This window comes from Chiloscyllium plagiosum, unplaced genomic scaffold (genome assembly GCF_037043375.1).
Source record: "Chiloscyllium plagiosum isolate Xiang-an unplaced genomic scaffold, Cpla_swu_hap1 HiC_scaffold_16, whole genome shotgun sequence".
Classification (NCBI taxonomy): domain Eukaryota; kingdom Metazoa; phylum Chordata; class Chondrichthyes; order Orectolobiformes; family Hemiscylliidae; genus Chiloscyllium; species Chiloscyllium plagiosum.
The window spans coordinates 52933426-52960112 of record NW_028270154.1 but is presented as its reverse complement, the minus strand read 5'-3'; the positions used below and the strand labels follow the sequence as shown (position 1 = coordinate 52960112).

The 26687-nt window shown below is 40.9% G+C and overlaps 1 protein-coding gene and 1 long non-coding RNA gene across 15 annotated transcripts in view; one reads left to right on the top strand and one right to left on the bottom strand.

Moving 5' to 3' along the window:
• Positions 1-18757, bottom strand: part of LOC122556702 (uncharacterized) — a 152900-nt gene extending 134143 nt beyond the window's left edge. The window contains exon 1 of the long non-coding RNA XR_015759778.1: positions 18671-18757. This is a non-coding gene — a long non-coding RNA (uncharacterized LOC122556702). The remainder of the gene's footprint in view (positions 1-18670) is intronic.
• The window catches only part of LOC122556701 (uncharacterized), a 270756-nt gene that overhangs the window by 132900 nt on the left and 111169 nt on the right, over positions 1-26687 (top strand). For 7 of the 14 annotated variants that reach the window (XR_015759764.1, XR_015759762.1, XR_015759768.1 and 4 more), the window contains one exon: positions 16179-19353. The exons of the other annotated variants lie outside the window; for them this stretch is intronic. The gene's annotated coding sequence lies outside the window, so the exon portion shown is untranslated. Of the gene's footprint in view, positions 1-16178; positions 19354-26687 lie in introns of those variants that run through there. 14 annotated transcript variants of the gene reach the window in all.

Below are 26687 nucleotides of genomic sequence, written 5' to 3'. Positions count from 1 at the left end.
CTGTATCCAAATGGCTAGTTTCCCTGTATTCAGTGTGATCTAACCTTGCTAACCAATCTACCATAAGGAACCTTACAAAGTCCATGTTGAATATGTCCACTGCTCTGCCCTCATTGAGCTACTTTGTTACTTCTTTAAAAAAACTCAATTAAGTTAGTGATGCAGTTAAGTTGATATGTAGGAAAATGCCTCATCAAAGTTCTTCGACCAAGACACATAATTGCTCACTTCACTTGTATACAATGCAGTTGACATTTCCAGTCATTTTTCATATTGCAACAAAGTATTCAACAAGAGAAGTGTTGATCTTGTGAGTTTTCTTGTGAGTTCGGTGGCACGGTGGCACAGTGGTTAGCACTGCTGCCTCACAGCGCCAGAGACCCGGGTTCAATTCCCGCCTCAAGCAACTGACTGTGTGGAGTCTGCACATTCTCCCCGTGTCTGCGTGGGTTTCCTCCGGGTGCTCCGGTTTCCTCCCACAGTCCAAAGATGTGCAGCTCAGGTGAATTGGCCATGCTAAATTGGCCGTCGTGTTAGGTAAGGTGTAAATGTAGGGGTATGGATGGGTTGCGCTTCGGTGGGTCGGTGTGGACATGTTGGGCCGAAGGGCCTGTTTCCACACTGTAATCTAATCTAATCTATGTATGTTCATCAGCAGTTAAAATATATTAACAGTGAGTATATGATAGAACAAAAGATATTTTAGTAACAATTCATATCAAGTTGTGTGGCACCAAATTAATAAGTTAAATTGTTCCTTTCTGTAAAAATCACTTACTTAAAAAATGCAATTTACAAAAAAAAGTAGCAAATTGTGACTAGCCCATCTTACCTAACAGTTTATGAAATTCTTTTGTATAAGTGATTAATTTTACACCCTTTGTTTTCAGTCTTTATCTTCAAATCCCAAAATCTCTGTCTCAGCACCTGGAAAGTTCTTGCTTAATGAAATCAGCAGTGTTCATTTATGATGTGCATCTTCTGCTCATTAAGATGCTTCTCAAGTTCCTGTTGCTCTTAGCAGCACTGATCGAATTCAGACATTTGGGAAAAGGAATTCATCTCAGAATTCGACAATTTCTCTACTAAATTATGTTGTATCTTTACCAATCTTCAAATAGAAATATGCATCCACAACCGAAACAGTCCATTATCAGTTTAAATTAACACATACTCTACTGAAATAAACTAATCTTTATCTATATAATTCAATGCCCAAAACTATAAGTCACTCTATTACTTAAATTAAGCTTTTTTAAAATCACTTTAAGTCTATTGTCTTCTTTCAGGACTATTCCTTCATTTTCCAAGTTAAAATCACAAAACATTAAGCTCTACGTCAATACACAAGTCATAGAGTCGTAGAGTTACACAGCAGAGAAACAGACCTATTGATCCAACTCGTCCACACATTCCAATCTGACAGTCCCATTTGCTAGCATCTGGCCCATATCTTTCTAAACCCTTCCTATGCATATGCCCCAGCTTATCTAGCCCCTCATTAACTGGTGTTGTCAAATTGGTCTTTTTATTCATTTTCCACTCATAATATGCATGTTTTGTCTGTCTTTATTTTTCTGTCTGTGACTTTATGGAAGGGTTTAAGGAAGGATAGAATTTAAGGTGCAGGGTTATAAGATAACCATTCAAAACTTTTAATTTGCAAAAGGCAATTTGTTTATAATAAACCGATAGATTCTTATTAAGTACAGAAACCAGTCAAGTGTTTTCTTTTACCTGCCAGTCATGGGTAGGTGCCAGTAATGGCCATTTGGAACTGAAATTTGCAACTGTTGAACTATGAGAAGCTGTTACAAATGATAACATGTACATTATGTACATGTGCACAAAAGATCATTTTTTCTTAAAGATGTTCCAAAAAAATCCAATTTCCATTAAAGAAACCAAATCATTTCTTCAGAAATTCATTTTAGCTTTTAAAATATGCTCTAGAATTGGCCTATTATATGAAAATATGCTGATGAAAATGATCATTTTTCATTCCATTACAAGGAACTATCAGAACACTAAATCATAAATTATTATTCATAACCATGAGGTAAAAACACATTATTCTCTTGTGAGTTATACTAATTATTTCATCTCAGACCTTCTTATTAACCTAAATGTATAAAGATTGTTAGTTCACTGATTTTACATATATTACAATGATATAAAATTTACAAGTTGAACACTGGAAATTAGGCCTTTGGGTCTTGAATTTCCACCAGAATTCTGCTCCTGTATCATCATTGCTTCACGGGAAATAGGGCTGAAACCCTGTTTACAATCATGGACATACTGCAATATTTAAATAAGATTTAAATAGCATACTCCTAGTCTCCTGGCTAACATCTAATCCCTTCTTCATTTCAAACAAAATGATCTGTTTATCTCATTACTGTTTGTGTCATTTGTTTTATAAAGATTGACAGTTGCATTGCATCACAGCATTGACGATAAATCAAACAGATCTCCATTTGGGACATCAGAAGTCATAAAATATGTTAAACATCTTCAGGCTTTTACTGTAAACAAATGTCCACATAGGCCATCCATGCAGACCCTGCCGCGTGAATACCAGTGAATTGATTGTTTCCTCTTTGCTCTGCCACACTCTACTGCCTTATATCTTTTCATCCTCCATATTCTCACATTTTCCTTCAGCTGAAAGCACAAGAGTGCTGAATTCCACAGGTCTTTGTGTTTCAAAGTAGTGGAAATAAGATTTGTCAAAAACAGTCAAAGAATGACACTTGTGTGTGGGTTTTCTTAGCGGACACAATTCATGCTCAGCATAGCTAATTTTGCAATGGTGTTGATATTCAGGACGGTAACTGGTCCGAAGTGCAAAGAAATCTCAGGGGCGCTCCCTCACATACTAACTTATAAAGTTATAGAGTCATAGCATGTCATGGCATAGAAACAGACCCTTTGGTCTGACACATTCATGCCAACCAGATAGCCCAAATTAATCCAGTCTCATTTGCCAGTATTTGGCCTATACTCCTTTAAACACTTCCTATTATTCATGTACCCATCTGGCTGCCTTTTAAATGTTGTATTTGTACCAGCCTCCACCACTTCCTCTGGCAGCTCATTCCATAAATACACCACCCTCTGCATGAAAATGTTGCCCCTTTAGTGACTTTTAAATCTTTCCCCTCCCACCTTAAACCTAAGCCCAATAGTTTCAGATTCTCATACCCTGGGAAAAAGACCTTAGCTATTCACACCATTCGTGCCCCTCTTGATAAATCTCCATAAGGTCACCACTGAACCTCCAATGCTCCAGGGAGAATAGCCCCGGCCTAACCAGCCTATAGCTGAAACCCTCCAAACCTGGCATCAGCCTTGTAAAACTTTTCTGAACCCTTTCAAGTTTGACAACATCTATCCTATTGCAGGGAGACCAGAATTGAAAGCAGTATTCCAAACATGGCTGAACTAATGTCCTGTAAGCCACAACATGATATCTCAACTCCTATACTTAAGGCACTGATCAACAAAGGCAAGCATACCAGATGTCTTCTTCATTACCCTGTCTACCTGCAACTCCACTTTCAAGGAACTATGAACCTACACCCCAAATTTTCATTGTTCAGCAACACACCCCAGGACCTTACCATTAAATGTACAAATCCTGCTCTGATTTGCCTTACCAAAATGCAACGTCTCATATGTATTTAAATTAAACTCCATTTGCCAGTCCTTGATCCATCAGCCCGTGTGATCAAAGTCCTGATGTACTTTGAAATAGCCTTCTTCACTATCCACTACATCGCGCATCTTGATTTCATCTGCAAACTTACTAACCATATGTCCTATATTCACATTCAAATCATTTATATAAATGCCAAAAAGCAATGGACCCAGCACTAATCCCTGCAGCACACCACTGGTCACAGGCTCCAGTTCAAAATACAACCTTCCACCACCTTCTGTCTCCTACCATCAAACCAATTTTGTATCCAAATGGCCCCATTCAGGCAGGATTTTTTGCCTGAAGACAGATTAGAGACACAGCAGGGAAAATTATTAGCCCATATGCAAGGTTTCTCCACTCAAATTTAGTTTCCAGCTATTGAAAACCAGATGGTACTTCTTACGCTTCTTTTAAAAATGTATTATTTCGTGTCCATTTCATACCCTTATTTACCTATTCAAATGTATATGCTCACTTTGTACTATATTAAATTCAATTCTGCATGCTGAACTTTCTAGCATTTCTATGTCCTCATGGAGCCATTTGCAGTAAACTTCACAATTAATTGCTTTCGTTTGGTCCATCTGTAAAGTTTGATATTGTGCCCTCTAGATCACAGATCACTGCATTATTTCCAAGTAGGCATCAGTTTATAGTCCTTTACTTTGGAAATGTCCATTAAGTATTCTTTTATGTTCTTCAGTCAACTTCTTATCTTTACTGTGATATTCCCTATAATACTCTAAGACACAATCTTAGCAATATGCCTCTTATATGGCATTTTATCTCGCCGACAGGATGGGTCTCTTTTCTCTTGAAAAAAAGGAAGGTTGATGATTGACCGAATAGAACATTTAAAATTATGAAAGATTTTGATAGAGTGGATAGAGTGAAAATGTTTCCTTTTTTGTGCGCAAGAGTATAATTACAGGCCATCAATAGGAAATTGTCACCGAGGAGGAATTCAGAGAGGAAAAAATTTCAAAAGACTGAGGAACTTGTTAGCATAGTAAAGGGTTGAAGTAAATCAAATAGGTGCATTGTGTTAGAATGCTGCAGCTAAACTAATTCTTCAAAGAACCCCTGTTAGTGCCATTTTGAATGAGCTAACTGGACCGTTGGTTTTTGTAAGGTAGACGAACACATCATCTACCTTTTGGGATGGATCTACAGAGTATATTTTTTCTAGTGTGGTTGAGAAAAACCATTTGGTAGTTTAATGAAAAAAAAAACTCTTGTCTTAAACATGTATGGCTTTTTGCATGATAGCAATTACGTACTTGTTATATTGGTATGATTGAAATTGTACAACTCTTGGATAAGATCTAGATTGTAGATCTGTCCTTTGAGATCCAGAAATGCTCTGCCTTTCCTTGTTAATTCCTTATGGAATGATCAAATTAGGAGAGGCTTGGTGCATTCTTTAGTATTACCTCTTCCAGATTCGATACAACATCTCCTTATAAATGTTTTCCCAAAATTAGCCTTAATGCATTAATGCATATAATTACATATATCACTATGTAGCCTCTGCCTTCATCAATTCAGGCTGTCTGGAGCTTCCACTATTCTTCCAGACCAAGTTCTCTTTAGACATAGAAGATCCGTTTTTGCCTTGAAGACTACTAACCTTGATTCTGTGAAGTACTTAAGCCCTTTTTGTCACTAAGTCCCTCACTGGATTCTTCCCAGTCAATATTGGTGAACAAGTGATCCTTAAGGGGCAAGATTGCTGCGGTTCCTTCATACAACTTGCTCAGCCTTACAAGCAACATCTGATCATTGTTGGCATGTTGCCTCTTGAAGTGCCATAACTTTCCAATTGGAGATTGGATCAATGCCTTTGCACCATAGCTGAAGTGTTACAACCATTATGCTCAGTGATGTCCACTATAGGCAAATTCTGTATCAGTTTGTATATGTTTCAGAAAGGCACTATACCATTAAGATGGCTAGATGGCATCACAACATGCAACACTCCAGTACAGCTTATTCTCAATCAGTTAAGTAGTTAACAATGCAGTCAACCAGTTGGTCAATCACATTTATAATGTAATAGTAACATAACTAAATGTAAAAGCCAGATTATATGTAAGTCTGAGATATTCTATCATTGAACATAGTCAGTGTTATTAATAAATTACAAGACATCTGTCTCAACAAGAATCCAATCATCATAGTACATATTTTAGAGGGTAACATAGAGGGAAACATTCAGACCACATCATCTTGAAATGATGTTTGACCCTAAGGAGATCACATCATTGTAGCTGCAAATGGGCATTGGATGTTAGTGGCAGTAAGTTGATAATAAAGACTGAAAAAGTGATACCTGAAGCAGCAGTAGTTCTTAATCAGCTAGAACCATCCCTGAGTTTGGAAATTAAGTTCACATATAATCAGCAATATGGAAGACTATGCCTTATATTGAAACAGAGTGATCTCAACAAAGGAGGAACAATTGTGAATACATTCTCTGTCTTTAAGTGACAAAAATGGGGGCCTTAATATGTCTAATCTTAACCAATTTCAATTGTTTTGGTCACACCTACTGAATCCACTCTGCTCAGCTATGTCAGGTGACGTCTAGCTGCCACATCACAAGATTATCATCAGCTAGTGCCTGAACACATTCAACTGGTTCCTGAGAAAATATGTCATTCTTGTCATTCAGAGCTGAACAAAGGTTTTCCAAGAATGTATTCTTCTAGCTCAAACAAGTAATCTTACCCACAAGCTCTCCATTGAGACATGCTAGACCATAAACCCATAAGTCACATGAGCACAGGAAAAAGAGGGTAGATTGGCACTTGAATCTTTTGGCCTGGCATCAGTAAGAACATCCATCAACTGATCAAGTTGTGTGAACATGTTGGGCTGCAGGGCCTATTTCCACACTGTAGGGAATCTAATCTAATTTAATCTAATCTAATCTAATCTAATCATTACATTGCCCAATGATTAAATTGAGACCATGCAAGAAAAATGTGAATGGCAGTTACCCAGATAAATATGTACATGGAATGATGGAAGGAAGCTTGGATAGAGTATTAAACTGATCTGGACTGATCTGGACTGGTTGGGCTGAATTGGCTATTTTTATCCTATATAAAACTTAAAAGAAATACATAACAAGCAATGTAATTCCATTATCAATGCACTCCATTATTTCCTCAAAGAACTCTATTAAGTTGTCAAATATAACTTGTGCTTTACAAATCCTTGCGGTTGTCCTTAATTACTTCATGTCTTTTTAAGCGAATATTGATTTTAATCTATATTATGGCCTTTGTCAGCTTAACCACGACCAATTTTAAGCTGCTTGTCCTCTCTTACATACTTTATTCGTTTTTCCATTGTACAGCAGATTTATAATACTTTAAATCCTGTATTGCTCTGGCATAGGTTTCATATTCAAAAATGTTTGAAAGATTAAGGTGTTCATTAAAAGTGAAAGGTGTTTATTTAAATCTCTTCCAAAGATAATTTTTATAATTACAGTACAGATTTAGGTTTGTGTCAATGAATGATTTTCCTGTAAAACTTTGCGCTGAGCAAGAGCAAGAGAAGACCAACTTTGCCAAGGGATAAATTTAAGCATTTGTCCCAGAACTTTGAACTCTGTAACAGAAGCCCCCAAGTTATTTAATGATAGGGGTTTTGTTAATAACTATCATTAAATAGTTAACCCGTCCCAGGCAGCCAGTAGTGCAGGTTGGCCATGCAATTATTTACTATATGAGGAGACATTGGCCACCAGATGCTGCTCATGCCTGGGTCTCATATTGCTGTCATGGAATTGGCCACCAATTCCTTTTGAAATGATGCACTGCAAGCTCTGGACATTATCCCGGATCACATTGAAGGTAGATTCCTCCACAATCCTTTTACAATGAAAGTGGTTGCTTGGATTGCCCCTAACGCATCTGGCAGCTCGGTATGCATTATCATCAAGATTCTCGTGGATGCTGCCTCTTTATCCCAGGCTCCTATAACAGAATTCGACTGTGATCTTAATCTCCAGACAATTGACATATCAGCCATCCTTTCCTTCCAGCCTGGCTGTCACACACTAATGTGCAGATGTCACCTCTAAATTATCCTCTGAGGAATGTGCAATGGCTGTATCTAAACTAATTCCAGCGCATATTTGATCTACAGGGAGGCTGAATAGGCTGGGCTGTTTTCCATCGGAGGCTGAGGGGTGACCTTATAGAGGCTTATAAAATCATGATGAGGGGCATGGATGGAGTGGGGGAGCCCAGAACTAGAGGGCATTGGTTTAGGGTGAGAGGGGAAAAATTTAAAAGGGATCTAAGGGACAACTTTTTGATGCAGAGGGTGGTGCGTGTTTGGAATGAGCTGCCAGAGGAAGTGGTGGAGGCTGGTAGAATTACAACATTTTAAAAGCGTCTGGATGGTATATGAATAGGATGAGTTTCGAGGGATATGGACCAAGTGCTGGTAATTAGAACTAAATGAGTTTTGGATATCTGGTTGGCATGGACAAGTTGGACTGACAGGCCTGTTTCTGTGCTATACATCATTATGATTCTATGAGTGCCTGATCAAGTGATAGGGCCTCTTTAAATTAGATTAGATTTCATACAGTGTGGAAACAGGCCCTTCGGGCCAACCACTCCACACCGACCCTCTGAAGAGTAACCCAACCAGTCTCACTTCCCTCTGACTAATGCACCTAACACTATTGGCAATTTAGCATGGTCACTCCACCTGACCTGCACATCTTTGGACTGTGGGAGGAAAGCGGAGCACCCGGAGGAAACCCACGCAGACACGGGGAGAATGTACAAACTCCACACAGACAGTCGCCCGAGTCTGGAATCGAACCTGGAACTCTGGTGCTGTGAGGCCGCAGTGCTAACCACTGAGCCACAGTGCCTCTTCCTTCACAGGCCACTCTGCCTGCTCACATGGCAGTTCCTGGGTATCTGAAGATATAAAATCAGTAAGGAAGGAATGGAATAAAGGACGTCAGGCAATGAGGGGTTGGCGGGGGTGGAGAAGGGGAATGTGTGGCATTGTGTACGGCAACAGGCCCAAAATCACACCATCTAAAGTTTGTACATCATACCAGAGAGCAGGGTGAGAGTGAGCTGACAGTCAAGAAGGGTAATAGAACTGAAACATGATGTACAGCAACACTTCATCCATCAAGCTTGGGAGATGAAAGAGTGTCTTACCCCTATCAGTTATCTGCTGCTGATTTGTACTTTGAGCCATGCTACCCTGCAGGATAGAAGGAAGAATGACAGCCATTCTGTTGAAAAATATTTGAGTCATGTTGTTTGGCAAAATGGCTGGGTGTTATATTGAGTATATCTCTTAATATTATGTAGTTTTGATTGTGAACTGAATTGGCAAAAATAACTGTTTTGCAGCAAAGGACTGAGGAAGAAATTGTTGCACATTTAAAAAGCTAGTTACTGATACTTATTGTTGACTTGTGTTACACAGCTGCTTTGAAAGAAATGGGAGAAGGTGTTCAAAGAGATGACACAGCTCCAGGCTGTGTGTACAAAGTGAGATTTAGCTAATAACAAGTAACTGATTAGTTTGTGGAATTCTGTCCAGTTGTGGGTGCCACGGTTCACCAGGCTGACCATAGCTATCTGATTGGTGCCTGTGTGACAGAAAAGATTTAAGTGTGAATGATTCTGGCAGAACTCTGAAAGGGAGGTGGCATCTCCCCCCCCCCCCCCCCCCGCCCCCCTCCCCCCCACCTCTCTCTCTCTCTCTCTGTATAATGAAAAATATCTGAAGTTAAGGAAAACAAGTTGTTTTCTCCCACCAGCTGCCATAAACTGGTGCTTTTAACAAATAAGTCAGAAACTTTATGATTCATTAACCAGTGACTGTGCACATTTGTGAAGTGAAAAATTCCAATGGAAATGCTCAGAGAACTGTGAGGTTTAATAAGCAAAAGATCCTGAGGACTGTTACTCCATGTTTCTTTTACTCTCCAACCATAATGCCAATATTTTTATTTGTCTGTCCGTGTCTGGCTGTAGTGTCTAGGAGGGTTCTAGAGGTGGTTTAATGTTTTAATTAGCAGAGTTAAATGTTGACAGTTCATTTTTTAAAACCTGTGGTTAGAATCCATTCATTAATAAAAATAGCTCTCTTTGTTAAGTACAGAGATCTGGTCAATGTTTTCTATTAACCTAGGTCTATCTCTCAGTTACGTAGGGGACATGTCAAAGTTTGATAACACTTTTAACTTTTGTGCCAACTCCAGGGATAGCAGTACTTGATATTCACTGTGAGAAGTAATGGTATGCTAAGAAGCAACAAGTGAGTGTGAGGTTGGCAGCATTGTTCGGTATTTGAAGGTGAGGTGGAATACCTGACTGTGAGGCCTAAGTACTGACTTTGTCAGGGAGCGCAACTCGCTGAATGCCTGGGATGGGGGAGGAGATGGTGCAGTGCACTGAGCAGCCTCAGAGGTTGGTGGTGCATATTGGAATAGGGATATCATGTACATTCACTTACCCTAATGACCCAGGGAACATCCTTTAACTACCTTCAACAATCCTACCAAATCCTCAGCAACAGACCCTTTACATTGAGCACCTACACTTATTCAGTTTATTTTTTCCCTGAAGGCATGCTTGCAACCAACCCCCCCCCCCCCCCCCCCCCGCCCCCAAAATATATATCTTTCTTCCTGTCAACCTCCATGACATTGCCATATCTATGAGTGTGGAGCCCTTCTCTACCCTGTTTTCCTTTGACTAGTCTCCGATGCAGCCTCTGTTGATGAATGCAGCTTCCCTTTATTATGGACAGACTGATTTTGAGACATGGAGGCTAACTATCCCTAACCCAGACTCTGTTAAGCTTCCTAGGTATATGCAGTCAGTCAACAGGTTACACTGGACTGCAAACAGAAATTATGGAAATCAGATGGCAACATGCAGTTTGCCTACTGTCTGCGTTGGTGAAAAGATGTAGCCAGATTGCCAATTCCAACATCCATCCCAAAAACATGCACAGGTTAATTTTCCATTCTAAACCTGTTAAAACCACAGAAAATTCCTGGCAAGGTGACCTACTTACCCAAAAGTAGGCCAATATCAAAATTTCATCCATTATTTTGTAAATGTCTTGATATCATAGTGAACACACTAGTACTAATCTTGCAAAAAATACTTAAAGTTTCACATCTTAGCTTCTTTTGAAGGAAATGGCTCCACATTTTGGTATATTACATTCTTCAGTAAGTTGACTATTTCATTATTGCTTCATCAAGAAAGAAACAAAAATTTAATCTTATACCTGACCAAACAGGTGTTATATTTCCATTGGACATTAGGTGAACATTTTAAATAATGGGACTGGCATTTTTCTTTGAAACTATTCCACTTTTGGCATTATCACCAGGAATTTGGAAGTGTGATTGGGCTTTCCAGTAGAATAACTGCAATAGAGCAGGATCAGATCCAATAAAGTTCTGAGCCATCACCCAAAGACTTCAAAAGGGGACATGGGTACTGTGGTCTAGTCAACAATATTTGAGACACTCATGTTGATACAATCTTGGTGAAAACAAGTAACTTTTTTCTTTTAAAGAGGAAATCTGAAATTCCAGTTTCCTATGAAAGAATGAAAGCGCCAGATTCCACAATTTCAAACTAAAGAAAAAAAAAGTAAACACTAAGGTCCGACTGGACAAAAGCATATACACTGTTTTTGGGAGGAGTTTTCCTTGTGAACTTATGGTCCTGAGGCCTTCTGAGCTAAAGCAGCCTAGTTTAGGCAAGAATCCAAAGAGTCATCAAAGGAGTGATGCATGCAATGTACAACCATATTGGGTGCAAAAACCACATTTCAATGGTCCTTTGTGGTTGAAGATAATCAGCACTGTCAAGCAAATGCTATCATGGATGACCTTAGAAGAGGCAGCTGCAGCGCAGTAAGCACAAAAAAAATGCAAAATCTCAAAGGCAGTATAGTGACATAGCCCTGATTTTCTCTTAACCTGAATTGCAAACATGATACAACATGCTCTGATACGGAATGATGCCTTTTGCGGGTGATGTATGGCTGGGTGAGAACTGGTCATTACTCATGAAGCACTAACAACCTTTTATTGTCTCTTTGCAATATGGCTGGTGTTGCATTTATCAGAATAAGGTCTGATGCCAAAGCTCCATGTAGATTAATTTCATAACTTAACGCTCCATGTCCCACTTTATGGAGGAGAATGTAAAGCCAGCATTTGAAAGTGATGCGAATGTTGACTGTTCACATTTGCAAGGACCTTTTCCAAATCCACGTTATGCAGGCCATTCAGTATTCTGTAGGGGTATAATGGAGCAGATGATAGACCTGCTAAAAATGAGGTTCACTGCTTCAAGCAAACTTGGGGTAATGGGGTCCTGCAGCATGGACAAAGTGTGCCACATATTCCTAACAAGCTGTTGTCTACACAATTGGAACATGCAAAGAGGAGATGTAATGGACACTGCCAGGTGGGGTTAGCAAAACCAGTCTTCTGAAGAAAATGATGACGATATTGAGCAGGGAGACATACGCACTGCATGGTAAATCAAGCACTACAAGTCAGACGGAACTTAATTAACACTCAGTTCCAGCAAATGAAAACTCGGTGCAGTGATCATTCATTGACTGTAAAATTATTGCTGCTCGATATACAAGTAGTGCATTCCTGTTCTGAGAGACAAATGCAATTTTTATTTATTTGATTGGTGTTTGTTTTTGCTATTGGTGAATAAAAGTGACTGGTTTGAAGATTTCCCTGTATGTGATGGTCCCACTTTGTACAATAAAATGCTGGATTACACTGGGCATTGCAGCAAAAGGAGCTGTGACACAGACAGGATTGTAAGATGGTGCTTTTAAACAGTGACTAGAATAGAAATGCACATTTATATTAGCATGGACGTGTCGGCCATGCCACCTGGATGCTGTGAGAAGAGTTAGTTTATGGCTGCTATGCCACTACATTCACAGTGAAGGGCAATTACTGACTGCCAATCCTTGACCAAGTGCACACCTGGGGTTCCAAGATGATTCTGGTGTCAGGGACCCTGGGATATCCCACCGCTAGTGAGTATTCTTGTCTATGTGAGTGGGATAATTTGGCTAGTGTCAGATGAAAAGAGCAATATTTGGAGAAAATGGTCGGAAAAGAAAACGCACTAGTGAAGCCCTCCATGAAGCTAGATGAAAATGACACAACCAATTTCTGATAAAATTCAGCCCTATATGTGTATCTGCTGCAAGGTTTAAGCAGATACGGCACGGTGGCACAGTGGTTAGCACTGCTGCCTCACAGCGCCAGAGACCCGGGTTCAATTCCCGCCTCAGGCGACTGACTGTGTGGAGTTTGCACGTTCTCCCCGTGTCTGCGTGGGTTTCCTCCGGGTGCTCCGGTTTCCTCCCACCATCCAAAGATGTGCAGGGTCAGGTGAATTGGCCATACTAAATTGCCTGTAGTGTTAGGTAAGGGGTAAATGTAGGGGTATGGGTGGGTTTCGCTTCGGCGGGTCGGTGTGGACTTGTTGGGCCGAAGGGCCTGTTTCCACACTGTAATCTAATCTAATCCAGGAACAAAAATTAAAAGGAGGCTCTGCAGGATCTCACTTTAAGTAGAACATACAACAGAGGAGACAATCCATTATGGCTTTTTCTGGGAAGTTAAAGTGTTGCATTCTGGGATGGGAGGACGTATCCATTCAGGAACAGCCAGAATAGAAGAGGAGTGCAGATAGTACAATGTTCTCACATGAGCATGAGCACGACAGACACTCCTATTGGTGCCAGAGCCTCCAAAAAAAAAACCAACCTTCCATACTCATTAAAATCCTATACTCATGTTTCATGGCTGAATGCTGTCAAAACATGCTATGCAGAAACAAGTTATTAAGGCAAATTCATCTGACGTTTCCACTTCACAAAAATCTCCTCCCATTTTTTCTGACCCATCTCAGCCTTCTATCATCTCTTTCAATTTCCTTGGCTCTCATCTACTCATCAAGTTTCCTTTAGCCTTTGGTACCGAATTCCATATTCTAAACAATATCTTTTCCCCTTCTTAGCCTTTTGAATTTACATGTCATTTCCTTGCATTTTGGCTCCAGATTTTAGATTCTTCTATTGGTAACAACATTGGCATAAATTGCCACTCCATTCCTTTTTTAGGTAATGAAAGAGCTCTGCATTTTTGGCAGGAAATTCTAGTCAGATCTTTCTTCAGAAATTTGGGGCCATACTTTTAATTTGGCAGGTCATTCATTGTCCAGAAGGGGACAATGCAACATTCATTCTTCTTCACAGCAATCAGTTGACATATTCCGTGGCCCAGGATCACAGGCACTTTGACACAACGGCATCTTGATGCTCCTAGTGAAACGTTAAGTGCATAAGTGCGAGGCTAAGGTGCTAGAAGGATGGGGTATCAGTTGGGTAGTGGATGGAAACCAAGGTAAGTAGCATGCAAGCTGGGTATGGGTAGAGTGCCAGTTAGGTAAGGTGGGTGTGGGTAGGATGCCAATGAACTATGCTGCAAGGTGGGTAGCATGCCAAGTTGTCAAATGGGTAGGGTTTGGGATGTGAGATGAATAGAATTCCAGGTAATTAGGGTGCCATGTAGGTATGCTGCCAAGGTTCATGGTGTTGAGGTGCTGGAAAGTGATGGGCATTTAAGATGGGTTGGGATGAGTGGGCGATATCTGGCATTAGATGGCATCAGATCTCAAGTGAATGCTGACATTGTCAGGTTTGGCAGTGGGGAAGAGGGGTTAAGGTTCATTGGTGGGGAAAGCTGTGTGTGGTCTTGGGCATGGATCCCAATTGGGGGGTCTTTACAGGTCCCAGGAATATAGGGTCCTGGGGTAATGTGAAGAGAGGATGGGAGATGAGATCCCAAATGTGGAGGAGGGGTTTGTGTCCGGTGGTTAAGGGGTGGATGTCAGGTCATGGGAAAAATGGTGTATTAGATCCTGGTGGGGTAGTTGGGTCATGGTCAGTGAATGTTTGAGGTCTGGGATTGATGTGGTTAGGGGTGTGTGTAGTAAATTGTGGGGTCAGTTGAATAATTATTCAAGCATTAGACTAGATATTTAATTGCCTGAATTTTCCTGAATAACTATTTATTTCAGCAGAACCCTCTTCATTTAAATGGACACGTTGAGAGGGTTTCAGGTTATGGGATTCGCCTGGTGGAATCTCCAATTCCCTGGTTCCCCAGAGTCTGCTATGTCAGCGATTCTGCCGTGTCTATGCTGCAGAAACATGTGAAAATCAGAAACCCTGGGTCTTTCTCTCTTGTCCACATATTCATAAATTGATCTCCTTTAACCCTACGGTTTTCTGAAGAAAATCTTTCAAGAGTCAGAAGTGGTAAGAATGGTTAAGAAGAGGAAGTCATGAGGGCAGTAAAGGTTTTTAACAGTGAGTACAAACTAGAGAAGGAATTGTGAACTGTAACATTCTGATTTGAGGAGAAGAAGGGAAAAGGATTTTAATGTTGCAGTCTGTATCTCAGGGCAGATTTGGTTGCTGTGAGCATGTCAGAATGGAAATAGGCAACCAAAGAAAAATCCAGTTTCTTACCCAGGTAATATTTGCAAAGCTGGGGGGATAGCAGAGAAAGCGTGGGCTAGTGAACCTAATGATCTGGCCAATTGTGTCATTTGAGGAGCTCATTAGAAGTTCAACTTTGAATCTTTCCAAATTTGCACAAAAGTAGTCAGCATCCTGGTACTATCTAATACAGAGTAACCTGAAGGTGAAGGGAACATGATTGACTGCATTTTAAACTTGCAGTTGGTATCAAAAGGCTTAGTTGAAGAGTAGGCGGCACAGTGGCTCAGTGGGGGTGGCACGGTGGCTCAGTGGGGGTGGCACAGTGGCTCAGTGATTAGCACTGCTGCCTCACAGCGCCAGAGACCTGGGTTCGATTCCTGCCTTGGGCAACTGTGTAGAGTTTGCACATTCTCCCCGTATCTACATGGGTTTCCTCCGGGTGCTCCGGTTTCCTCTCACAGTCCAAATGTGTGCAGGTTAGGTGAATAGGCCGTGATAAATTGCCCGTAGTGTTAGATGAAGGGGTAAATGTTAAGGGAATGGGTCTGGGTGGGTTGCTGTTCGGAGGGTCGGTGTGGACTCGTTCGGCCGAAGGGCCTGTTTCCACACTGTAAATAATCTAATCTAAATATCATAGGAAAACTCAAAAAGAACTTAACAAATTCTCTAATCCTACTCTATCCCCTTCCCTCTTTCTCCATCTGACTCTGAAATGTGATATGTCACAGGGCCGTATATATAGATTTATGGATCTATAGTATTGAAGTGATGATTATCTAATTTTAAATATTGACCCTTAATCCAGGATTTATTCTGCATCTCACTTGTACTGCTTTCATAATAGTTGTCAACTATTTCAACCTCATTTGCCTGATTCATATTTTTAAATTATCCACAGTATACCTTCCAGTCCACGCGATTGGTTTGAATTCAACTGTGCACAACATGGAGTGAACAAAATACAGCAATCTGGAATCATCCTGTGTTGAACTGGGATCCCACCATATGTTCATCTGTCCAACTAAACATATTGAGCCCTTAGGACTTAACAGGATTGTTCGTTTGCATCACATGCCATTTTACAGAATCAGTGGTTGAGTTTTTAAAGCAGGTGATTCATCAGTTCGTGCACACTTCAAACAGTAAGACCTCTGAATCTGAATATTAATCATTTTGCTTCTCAGCAGTTAATCTTTATCCAAAGATTCAAGTGTAAGGTTGGATTTCTTGAACCCTATGATTAGAAGTGTATATTTGATTGTGGCTACACATTTGTCAGAGACAAATGCTGGTTAAATTCTCTGTCCTAAGAGTATTTTAGTTTTCAGCATCAAGACAGAGTTTCCAGCTTTCCAAATAGTAGGCCATTCCCATTCTTGACTTACTGATCCCTGAATGAGCAAGCTTCCTAAATAATGTGTGCATGAAATAGCTATCAATAAAATAAACAATGATGACTTAGAATTATCAGCATTCTTCTTAAAGCCGATATTTATTTTTATCTTAACCATGCATGCGTTAGTTACTAGAAATATGTGGAGAAAGTGAGGACTGCAGATGCTGGAGATCAGAGCTCAAGAGTGTGTTGCTGGAAAAGCACAGCTGGTCAGGCAGCATCCGAGGAGCAGGAGAATCAAGGTTTCGGGCATGAGCCCTTCATCAGGCATGCGTCCATACCTTCCTGCTCACCTACAACCAAGGCCCCAAAGGAGCCTTCCACACCCATCAGAGATTTACCTGTCATTCCACACATGTCATTAGCTGTATCCGTTGCTCCCAAGGCGGTCTCCTCTACATTGGGGAGACAGGACACCTACTTGCAGTACGCTTCAGAGAACATCTCCGGGACAGACACACGAAGCAACCCCACTGCCCTGTCGCCGAACTCTTTAACACCCCCTCCCACTCTGCCAAGGACATGCAGGTGCTGGGCCTCCTCCATCGCTAAACCCTAACCACCCGACACCTGGAGGAAGAACACCCTCAACTTTCGCCTTCGGACCCTCCAACTACACGGGATTAATGTGGATCTCACCAGTTTCCTCATTTCCCCTCCCCCCACCTTATCCCAGATCCAACCTTCCAACTCGGCACTGCCCTCACTATCTGTCCTACCTGTCCATCTTCCTTCCCCGCTATCCGCTCCAGCATCCTCTCTAACCTATCACCTTCACCCACACTCATCGCACTCTCAGCTACCTTCCCCTTCCACCACCTCCCCCCCCAGCCCCCCCACACCCCTCCCAGTTATCTCTCAGCCCCTGGCTCACAAGCTCATTCCTGATGAAGGGCTTAAGCCCAAAATGTCAGTTTTCCTGCTCCTCAGATGCTGCCTTACTAGAAATATGTATTAATAGCAAGAAAATACAAGCTTGACATTGTGAAGGAAACTCAAAGGATGTTTGTTCCATTCTTTCCTGTATGCCTCAGAAACCTGGAAAACAAGCAATGATCTATGGAAGAAAATAGAGGTCTTTGAAATAAGAATGCTAAAATGAATACAAAAATTCCATATATAGACCAGAAGACAAGGTGGTATTCAACATTATAAGAACAAAAAGAAATCTGAAGAGGGACATTGAGGAAAGAAAGTGTTAATATTCTGGCCACTTGATTAGAGCTGAAAGACTACAGATATCTATGCTGTAAGGCAAAGTAGAGAGAAGCATAAAGAGGGATTGACCTAAACACAGCGGGATAACAGATGTCGCATTGGTTGTAGACAAGTTACAATGGATGTGTGTGGATGGTGCAAAACAGATGACAAATCATGAGAGCAGATCTCCTGACAGGGTTAGCTACAAACAATATTGGTATTAGTTACTATCCTACAGTGTTTTAAAATTATTTACTTTCTTAAAAAAATAAATAACCTAAGCAAGTTTGAAATGCATTCTGTCACATATCATTCCCTCGGCATTAATGTATGCAGTAATTGAAGAAGCTGTAGTTCTACCTGACTTAACACACTCTGCGGTGCCTATAATTCACAAAGATAAAAATTGGGCATGTAATCAGTGGTGCCTTATGGTCTTTTTTAATACCCTGCTCCTCCTCTGTTCTCTGTCACATAGAAATTATTGAAAGAATCAGACATTACCAGTGAGCCACTTTCACAACTATGTGTGTCTATAAATCATAAATCCTGTTTGACTATTACCAATATTTCAATATACGCTTACTATCTTTACAAAATTATCAAAGCATTCAATACAGTTGAGGTAAATCCCAGGGAAGGGCATCACATTACTCAATACCTTTCCTTGCCAATAAGTGGAACCTGAGTGTTTTGAATAAGCCAGGGTTGTAATGCATTCAAAAAAATCAAAATGTAAATTCTTTTTGTATGCAATTCCAAGGAAGCTGAAAGCAAACAGTGCTAAATCTTACCTTTCTGAGGAATCAAAACACATATCCTGAATGGAGTTCATTTCTGCTTTTATCATGCCATTTCAAGAAGTCTTTAGCTGATTTAAGTCAAATGGGAAAAAGCAATCATTTTAGTTCTTCAGAAAACAGATGGCTCAAAGCAAATTGAAAAATGAATAGATGCAAGAATAAATTACCATCTTTAACACAGAAGGAAAAAAAGATGATGATGGTGACTGACATTTAATAAATTAAACATTATCATTTGTCCTTGGCAGGACTTTGAAGAAGAAATGGACCCTTTTATTTTTCTAATCTCGAAGGGAATCCTATTTTGGAAAAGAGAAGGGTCAATAATTTCTAGCTATATCAAAATAATTGCAAACTGCAAAGGAGTTTTGTGCCACTTTAGACACATTTCTGAAAAGAAACAAACTGAATTTTATGCAATCATTATTTATTATGTGCAAGAATTGAAGACACTGCCAGATTTTCACTACTATACTATTATTGCTAGCATAGATAAAAACACTTTTGTTTTCCTGCATTAAAGTGATGGAGCTGAATCTTACCATATTTTGACTATGTAATTTTCATTGGGTATCATGGAGCTTCCCTCTGTGAGATCTAGCAACTTTTCTCACACTATCATCCCAAACCAAACTCATTTACAATTTATCACTGACATATAGTGCCCCTTTCATCCAATATTAGCTGGATTCTACCATTCACCACAGATGGAAAAACGCATCACTGTGGGATATCCCAGCACAGACTCTTACTCTCAGTTCTGGCACCATAGTTAATTGGCTATTCTGGACCCAGTATAGTGCAGTTAAACTAACACAACCCCACCCTGCACAATTTGTGAGCTTTGCCCAAGACTTGTCAAAGAAGGAGAAATCGGAGTCCTGCCTCATGGACATGGACCTGGAAGTGAGTTTTGAGAAGATTTATAGCTCAGGTTGAGGTTCTGGATGTAGGTTTGCTCGCTGAGCTGGAAGGTTTGTTTTCAGACGTTTCATCGCCATACAGGCAACATCATCAGTGAGCCTCCAGATGAAGCTCTGATGATATGGCCCTCTTTCCATTTATGTGTTTAGGTTTCCTTGGATTGGTGATGTCATTTCCTGGAACCTGGACCTGGAAATGGGGTGGTGCAGGTAAGGGCCATCCCCTTCCCCCAGCCCAGCAGTGGAGAGTACAACAAAAGACCCTGCCAGCCTTATTTGAGATTGCCACCTGTGTCACTGAAATCCCAGCCATTTGGAAGAATGTCCAACAGTGCAGGGAGAAGGTCAAGTGTCTTCTCCATTCTTTCCAAATAAGTGCCACCATCTTCTCTTGCTACTTCACCCTCTTTGAATTCAGCAGCTGTGCCCATCTGCCACCAAAGCCTGTGTTGTTTCTCTCTCACTATTCCCTGCAAAGATTTCCCTCTCTCACTCTCATCCACAACAAACCCCTCACATTACTAACCCAACGTGCTCACTCACTATCTCACCGATCCCCTGATCTGCCACTCACTTTCACTTCTCCCAATGCTTCCTTTTCTCTCAGTCCAGGACAAAACAGCCCATAAGATTAGATTAGATTACATTAGATTAGATTAGATTAGATTAGATTACATAGATTAGATTAGATTACATTACAGTGTAGAAACAGGCCCTTCGGCCCAACAAGTCCACACCGACCCGCCGAAGCGAAACCCACCCATACCCCTACATTTACCCCTTACCTAACACTACGGGCAATTTAGTATGGCCAATTCACCTGACCCTGCACATCTTTTGGACTGTGGGAGGAAACCGGAGCACCCGGAGGAAACCCACGCAGACACGGGGAGAATATGCAAACTCCACACAGTCAGTCGCCTGAGGCGGGAATTGAACCCGGGTCTCAGGCGCTGTGAGGCAGCAGTGCTAACCACTGTGCCACCGTGCCGCCCACGAACAGGGCAGAAAGAGCCAAGATGGATCATGAGATCCCCAGCATTCGACTTCTTGGTCCCATTGAGGAGAGGAGTCTAACACAGGCAAAGCTGTGCAGGCATCCAACTATACCAAAACTCTGGACTGATATCAAAGGCTACCCCTGACTTCTGTGCCAAGATCTTCTAAGTGAGGGGTGCCTCCCTTCCTCTCTAACTGTGAGATTTGGTCATTTTGCCGTCAAGTAAAACTCTAATGTAACATGGAGACATGCAGCAACATGTTCACCCTCTGGGCTGCTGACAGGGTATGGTTGAAGACCATGACAAACTGCCTGACTTTGTGCCTGTGCTAAAAGGCAAAGTAAAGATGCTGAGAGTATCCAAGTAGGCACAAGGTATGTGGGTGCTATGAGCGTGAGATAGCAGCCTATTGCAACCTGTGAGCTGGGTGCCTTACCCCATTTACAGAATGTCCTTGGATCAACATTATATATAAACATAGATAGAAACTAGGAGTAGGCCATTCAGCTGTTCAAGCCAGCTCCGGCATTCAATTTACACATGGCACATCCTCTTTTCTTAACTCCATATTCCAATTTTCTCTCCACAACCCTCAATGCCTTGAATATTTAAAACTTTCTCAACCACTTTCTTGACCATGTTACAGAGAAAGGTATTGGTAGGACCTAATGTGCAGTATTGAAGTGAATCAGGAATGTGTCGTGCAGGTTGTGGAGAGGCTGGCATGTGTCAGATTCCAAAGTCTGTGGATGTGAGTTGCATACAGGCTCTGCACAGGAATGTGCCCCGAGATGTTGATGCTGGGTATTCACAAGAGTGATCCAGAGGAATAAGTGGCAACGTGTAGTCACAAAGTACCTGCTTTGACTTCCATTTAGGGAATTCTTTGCATCCAGTTTCTATGCAGCCCATATTAGAATAGGAACCTGCGTATTAATGGGGCAAGATTCAATCTTAATGAGGATGATAATGAGCAATAAATTCCACTAATAGGCATCTTGCTGCCCATTAGCGAGAAATCTAATGTTTACACCCAAATTCTATTGGAAAGTGCAACTTGCTGCTTCTGACATTGAGAAAGACCTCACTGAATTTCTCATGATTCTCCCAGATTTTTGCCATAGCCCACATTGTTCGATCCCTTATATAATTCTGCTCTTGGTGTTCAGTCATCTTACTAGCCTTACACCATTTTTCAGTATTCGTTCACATATTGACTTAAAAAGATTTTTACCTTAAATATTTTGATCTGAATTTCGTTAGCACTATGGAGATGAGATGGGAATTAAGGGGCTAGTAAAATGGCAGTGGAAGACGTTGAGGTAGAGCATAGCACATAATTGATGGCAGGAACTCTAGTGCCAACATGCTCTTATAGAGCCTTTTGAGCTATATACTTAATCAGTTAAGGGCCACTTCTCTCACTCACTGATCGTTACCAACTATGGTAGGAACTACCATCACATAGGGCAATTGATTGGTAAATTCTGGCAGCCTGATGGCTAATTGTAGGGGTGAGCCTCCCTTGTGACCACTCCATGGTCCACAGATAGGACGTGTGGTGTCATGGCTGCTCTATTACTTTGCCTACAATGATGAAATGGGTATCCCAACCTCTGTGTAGGAGCTGCCTGCCTGGACGTGGCTCATTAAAAATCACTTACTTTGTCTCCAAAGTCATCATCACCTGGGACAAATTTCTATCCCAATATTTAAAGGTAATTTTCTCCAGCTGTCTATTTAAGGACTGCTGATTCTTTATGTTTACCATCTTTTCTGAATGCAGTTGACCAGGCGATGGCTATATTCTGTGCAGTTCAATTTTGCATAGGACCCTAAAACAGAAGGATCTTTTAGGCCCTTCCTGATGTGAGTTATAGTCCAGCAAATATTGCACACATCCAACCAGGTAGTTCTTCCTCTGCTTCTGTCAACAAGAGGATAGCACACATTCAACATGTGTTGAACCTAACTGCCACACAACATTACCATTCCATTTACTTGAAATATTTTAAGGCTTGAAATTGGATGCTGCACCATTCAGATGTTTGGGTAAACAAATATGCCCGCGGAAAGCACTAAATCTAGAAAGATAAATTGCAATCACCTAGTCAAAACAAGAGTGCAGAATAACTGAACCTCAAGTTTGCTGATTCATGCAACACTGTGACTAAAATAATATACTTTCACAAGAACATCATAAATAAGCAGGAGTGTATGATTACACCCATCAAGTCAACTCTAACTTTCAATACAATCTTGGCTAATCTTTCATACACCTACAATCCCTTGATTAACTAAGACAAAAATTCTGTCTATTTCAGCCTTAAATGTATTCAACAATGGAGCATTCCTAACAGTAATTTCTCATTATCTCAGTACTTAATGATGGGATGACATTCTGAGATTATGGCCCCTTCCATGACAAACCCCCCAATCCCCACCATGTCCTAGGATCCCCAACCAGCAGAAGATAAAGCCAAAATCTTGTTGGCCTTTCAGAAGGATGGGTAGTGGAACTTAAATGGGCAGGACGCCAAATGTCAGATTCCTGATGGCAGGTTTAACATTTGTTATTAAACTCTCAGAACATTTGAGGTGCAATGTGATTAACAACTGCTATCAGTGGGAACCTCTTTTGCATTCGATTAGATTAGATTACAGTGTGGAAACAGGCCCTTCGGCCCAACAAGTCCACACCGACCCGCCGAAGCGAAACCCACCCATACCCCTACATTTACCCCTTACCTAACACTACGGGCAATTTAGTATGGCCAATTCACCTGACCCTGCACATCTTTGGATGGTGGGAGGAAACCGGAGCACCCGGAGGAAACCCACGCAGACACGGGGAGAATGTGCAAACTCCACACAGTCAGTCGCCTGTGGCGGGAATTGAACCCGGGTCTCTGGCGCTATGAGGCAGCAATGCTAACCACTGTGCCACCGCGCCGCCCACTAATTAGTATGTTATTAGCATTCTATCTGACTGAAATTATGTCATGGGTACAATTTTGTCAGCCAAAACGGGAAACAAGCCCATGCAAAATTTTGACTATATATATAAAATACACATTGGGATTGATTACTTCACCCATCCTCTGAACAGTAGAATGGTTATCACTAATCTGACTCCCTCGGTATAAAACTGCTCCAATGCACAACTGCTCAGGTTAAAGACTCTCTATGTCTGTAAGTACAAGAGAAGTTTCATTCATCCTCAGTCAGCCACCTTGTTCTTAAACACTGTGTGTGTTTGGGTGAAGGTCCGATGAGTCCACTAATCTGACTATGAGAAGTAGCCATACTAGCTAATCTAAGCAGGGCCCAAGCTAGCACAGACAAAAAGGGGACCAACTTAACTGGAGTATTATATCAAGGGGGATCAACCTAAAATGGATATTTTAAAAGAAGGAAGATGGAGATGTTGGCTGAATGGAAAGGAAAGATAGGAAATTAAGTTTAAATGACAGTATTGTCAGGATCTCCAATATGGGTATTTGGGGAATAGAGGAAGCGAAATGGAAGATAAAGCAGTCCACAGAGAAAGAGTGTACAGAAGAGTTATAGACTAGGCCAGACCACTCAAAACTTTCTTAAGCAAGCAGCCCAGACCACAACTTTGCAATTTGTTTCGGTAAGTGTACGTGAAAATTAACAGGAGTAAGTTAGCTAGGTTGACTACCAGGTTTTAAAACAGACAAAAATGTATTCACAAAATTACGCAATGAAATACCATGAACGGAATAAAGAACCCCTACGGAACTCAATCTATCCAAACTTGACTTAATTATGCTGATCCAAAGAAACACAACAGTCCCAAGAAGCAAGCCCCCTTAAAAACAGTAAAAATGAAACAAATGCTTACAGGTTGAAGTTAGAAGGGCAGAAGAAGAGAGAGAGCCTGATACCACACAGCTGATCTCCTAACAAATTCAGGACTGAACTGCTCAGCTAGACAGCTGACCACTCCGCTTTCATCATACAGGTCATTTCTAAACCATAACCACTTTGGCCTGGAGTCTCATTTGTTTACATTTAAACAAAGGCCTCTCAACACCCTTTTTCATCTCTGTACCAAACTAGTCACCTCAGAGCCAGGAGGGTTTTATGACCCCTCTGAAAAAAAATGAAGAACGCAGTATCCTTGAGAAAAGGAGCAGCGTTTAGAAAAAGAACCAGCTTTGTGACAATGGCCTGGCAACAATCTCCAAAGGAGTGTTGGATAGTACAGGGAGCATCCTTACATGACTCAAGAAGTTGTCACATGCCACCTCCCGCAGGCTGATCTGCTGTGCCAGTGCTTGAAGCACAGTGATAGGCCTGTGAGTTCAAAGAACAAAATGACATTGAAATTCCCTCCCATCAGTTCATGTCAAAGCTCAACTGTAGACTTCCATTGCATCTCCCAATTGGTAGCTGTATTGAAGTTTAATAGTGCTTGGACATTGTGGGTTTTGAAGAATTCTGGAAATGGACTCATTTAACATTTAGTGAGATTAGCTGAGATTAGCTCTTTAAAAGAGGCCAGCAAAAGGTTTTCTGTGAATAGTGGAGATTTATGTTTTTTTAACTCACGCGACTGCTTGCTTTGCCATGGACCCATCCTTGGTCTGTTTTGAATAGTGACTGGCTTGGAGAGGTTCTTACTTTATCTGGTTCAGAATCTTGGAGGTTACAATAAAATCACCCCTCATTTTCTAAACTCCAGAGAATATAGATCCAATTTATCCATCCTCTCATTATTGAACAACCCTTCATCACAAGGACCAATCTAATACACTGTCACTGTGCCAACGCTAATGCAATTACAGTGACATCTTATTTATTTGTTTACATCAATGTTTTGGTAGATTAATGCTATTTGCTAAAACATTATTAATCCTCAAACTTGTTCTCTGTAATACTAAAAGTGTCTTTTACAAATGTGTCATTCACAGGTCAGCGCAACATCGAGGGCCGAAGGGCCTGTTCTGTGCTGTATAGTTCTATGTTCTGTGTAAATCTAGCAACATCTTTAAATTTCTAGATGAGCCATGGATGGATGCATTTTGCTGAGGCTTTGTTTTTCCCATAGAATGTTTTTCCCATAGTTGGTAAACATTTTGTTTGGGTCTTTGAATGTTTCCTGCCATTTATTTACTGCCACATCTTTAAACCTATTTACTCAATCAACCTAGTCAGGTCTCCCCTCGTACCAATGTAATTGGCGTTTAAGTGTAATTTGCTAGCATATTTCTGACAAAGAAACATGCTATTGAAACTCTTTCTCATGCACTCATCAGGACAGATGCAGGAAAGCCTGCTCAACTTGCTAGAAGTATCGCAAATTCAAACACTGATTCACTGCAGGGGAAGGAATAAGTACAGGACTTGTATCTCTTTTGAATTATACAGTAAAATAAAGAGATAACAGTTCATAATAAAACCAGAAAATCTGGAGAAACTCAGCAGCTCTGGCAGCATCTGCAGAGATAGAAGCAACATTAATGTTTCAAGCTTTGTCTTCAGAAATGAAGAAGGATAAGGCCTGATTGCTTGCCTTCACCTGGGCAGCATCGCAACATAGTGGTTAGCACTGCTGTCCCACAGTACCAAGGAACCAGCTTCGATTCTAACCACGGGCATCTGTCTGTGTGGAGTTTATATGTTCTCCCTGTGTCTGTGTGCATTTCTGCCAGATGCTCCAGTTTCCTCCCACAGTCCAAAGATATGCAAGTCATAGCCATGTTAAATTGCCCATAGTGTCCAGGAATGTGCAAGCTAGGTGGATTAACCATGGGAAATGGGTGGGATGCTCTTCAGACAGTTAGTGTAGACATAATGGGCTGACTGATCTCAATCTGCACAGTAGGGATTGTATGAGGACAATATTTTTGTGGTGTAGTCACCATGGCAATGTTCTGACCTATCAAAGTCACCTTGCAAATCAAACAGCACCATTTTCTCTTTCAGTACAAATTATTTTTCAGTTTGAAATTTGGCACTCTTGTGTCTGTCCTGATGAGTGCAAGGTGAAAAGTGTTTCTCTTTTTTTATTTGTTTTTGATGTACATCACCTTTAAACTTAACATGGAATTCAAT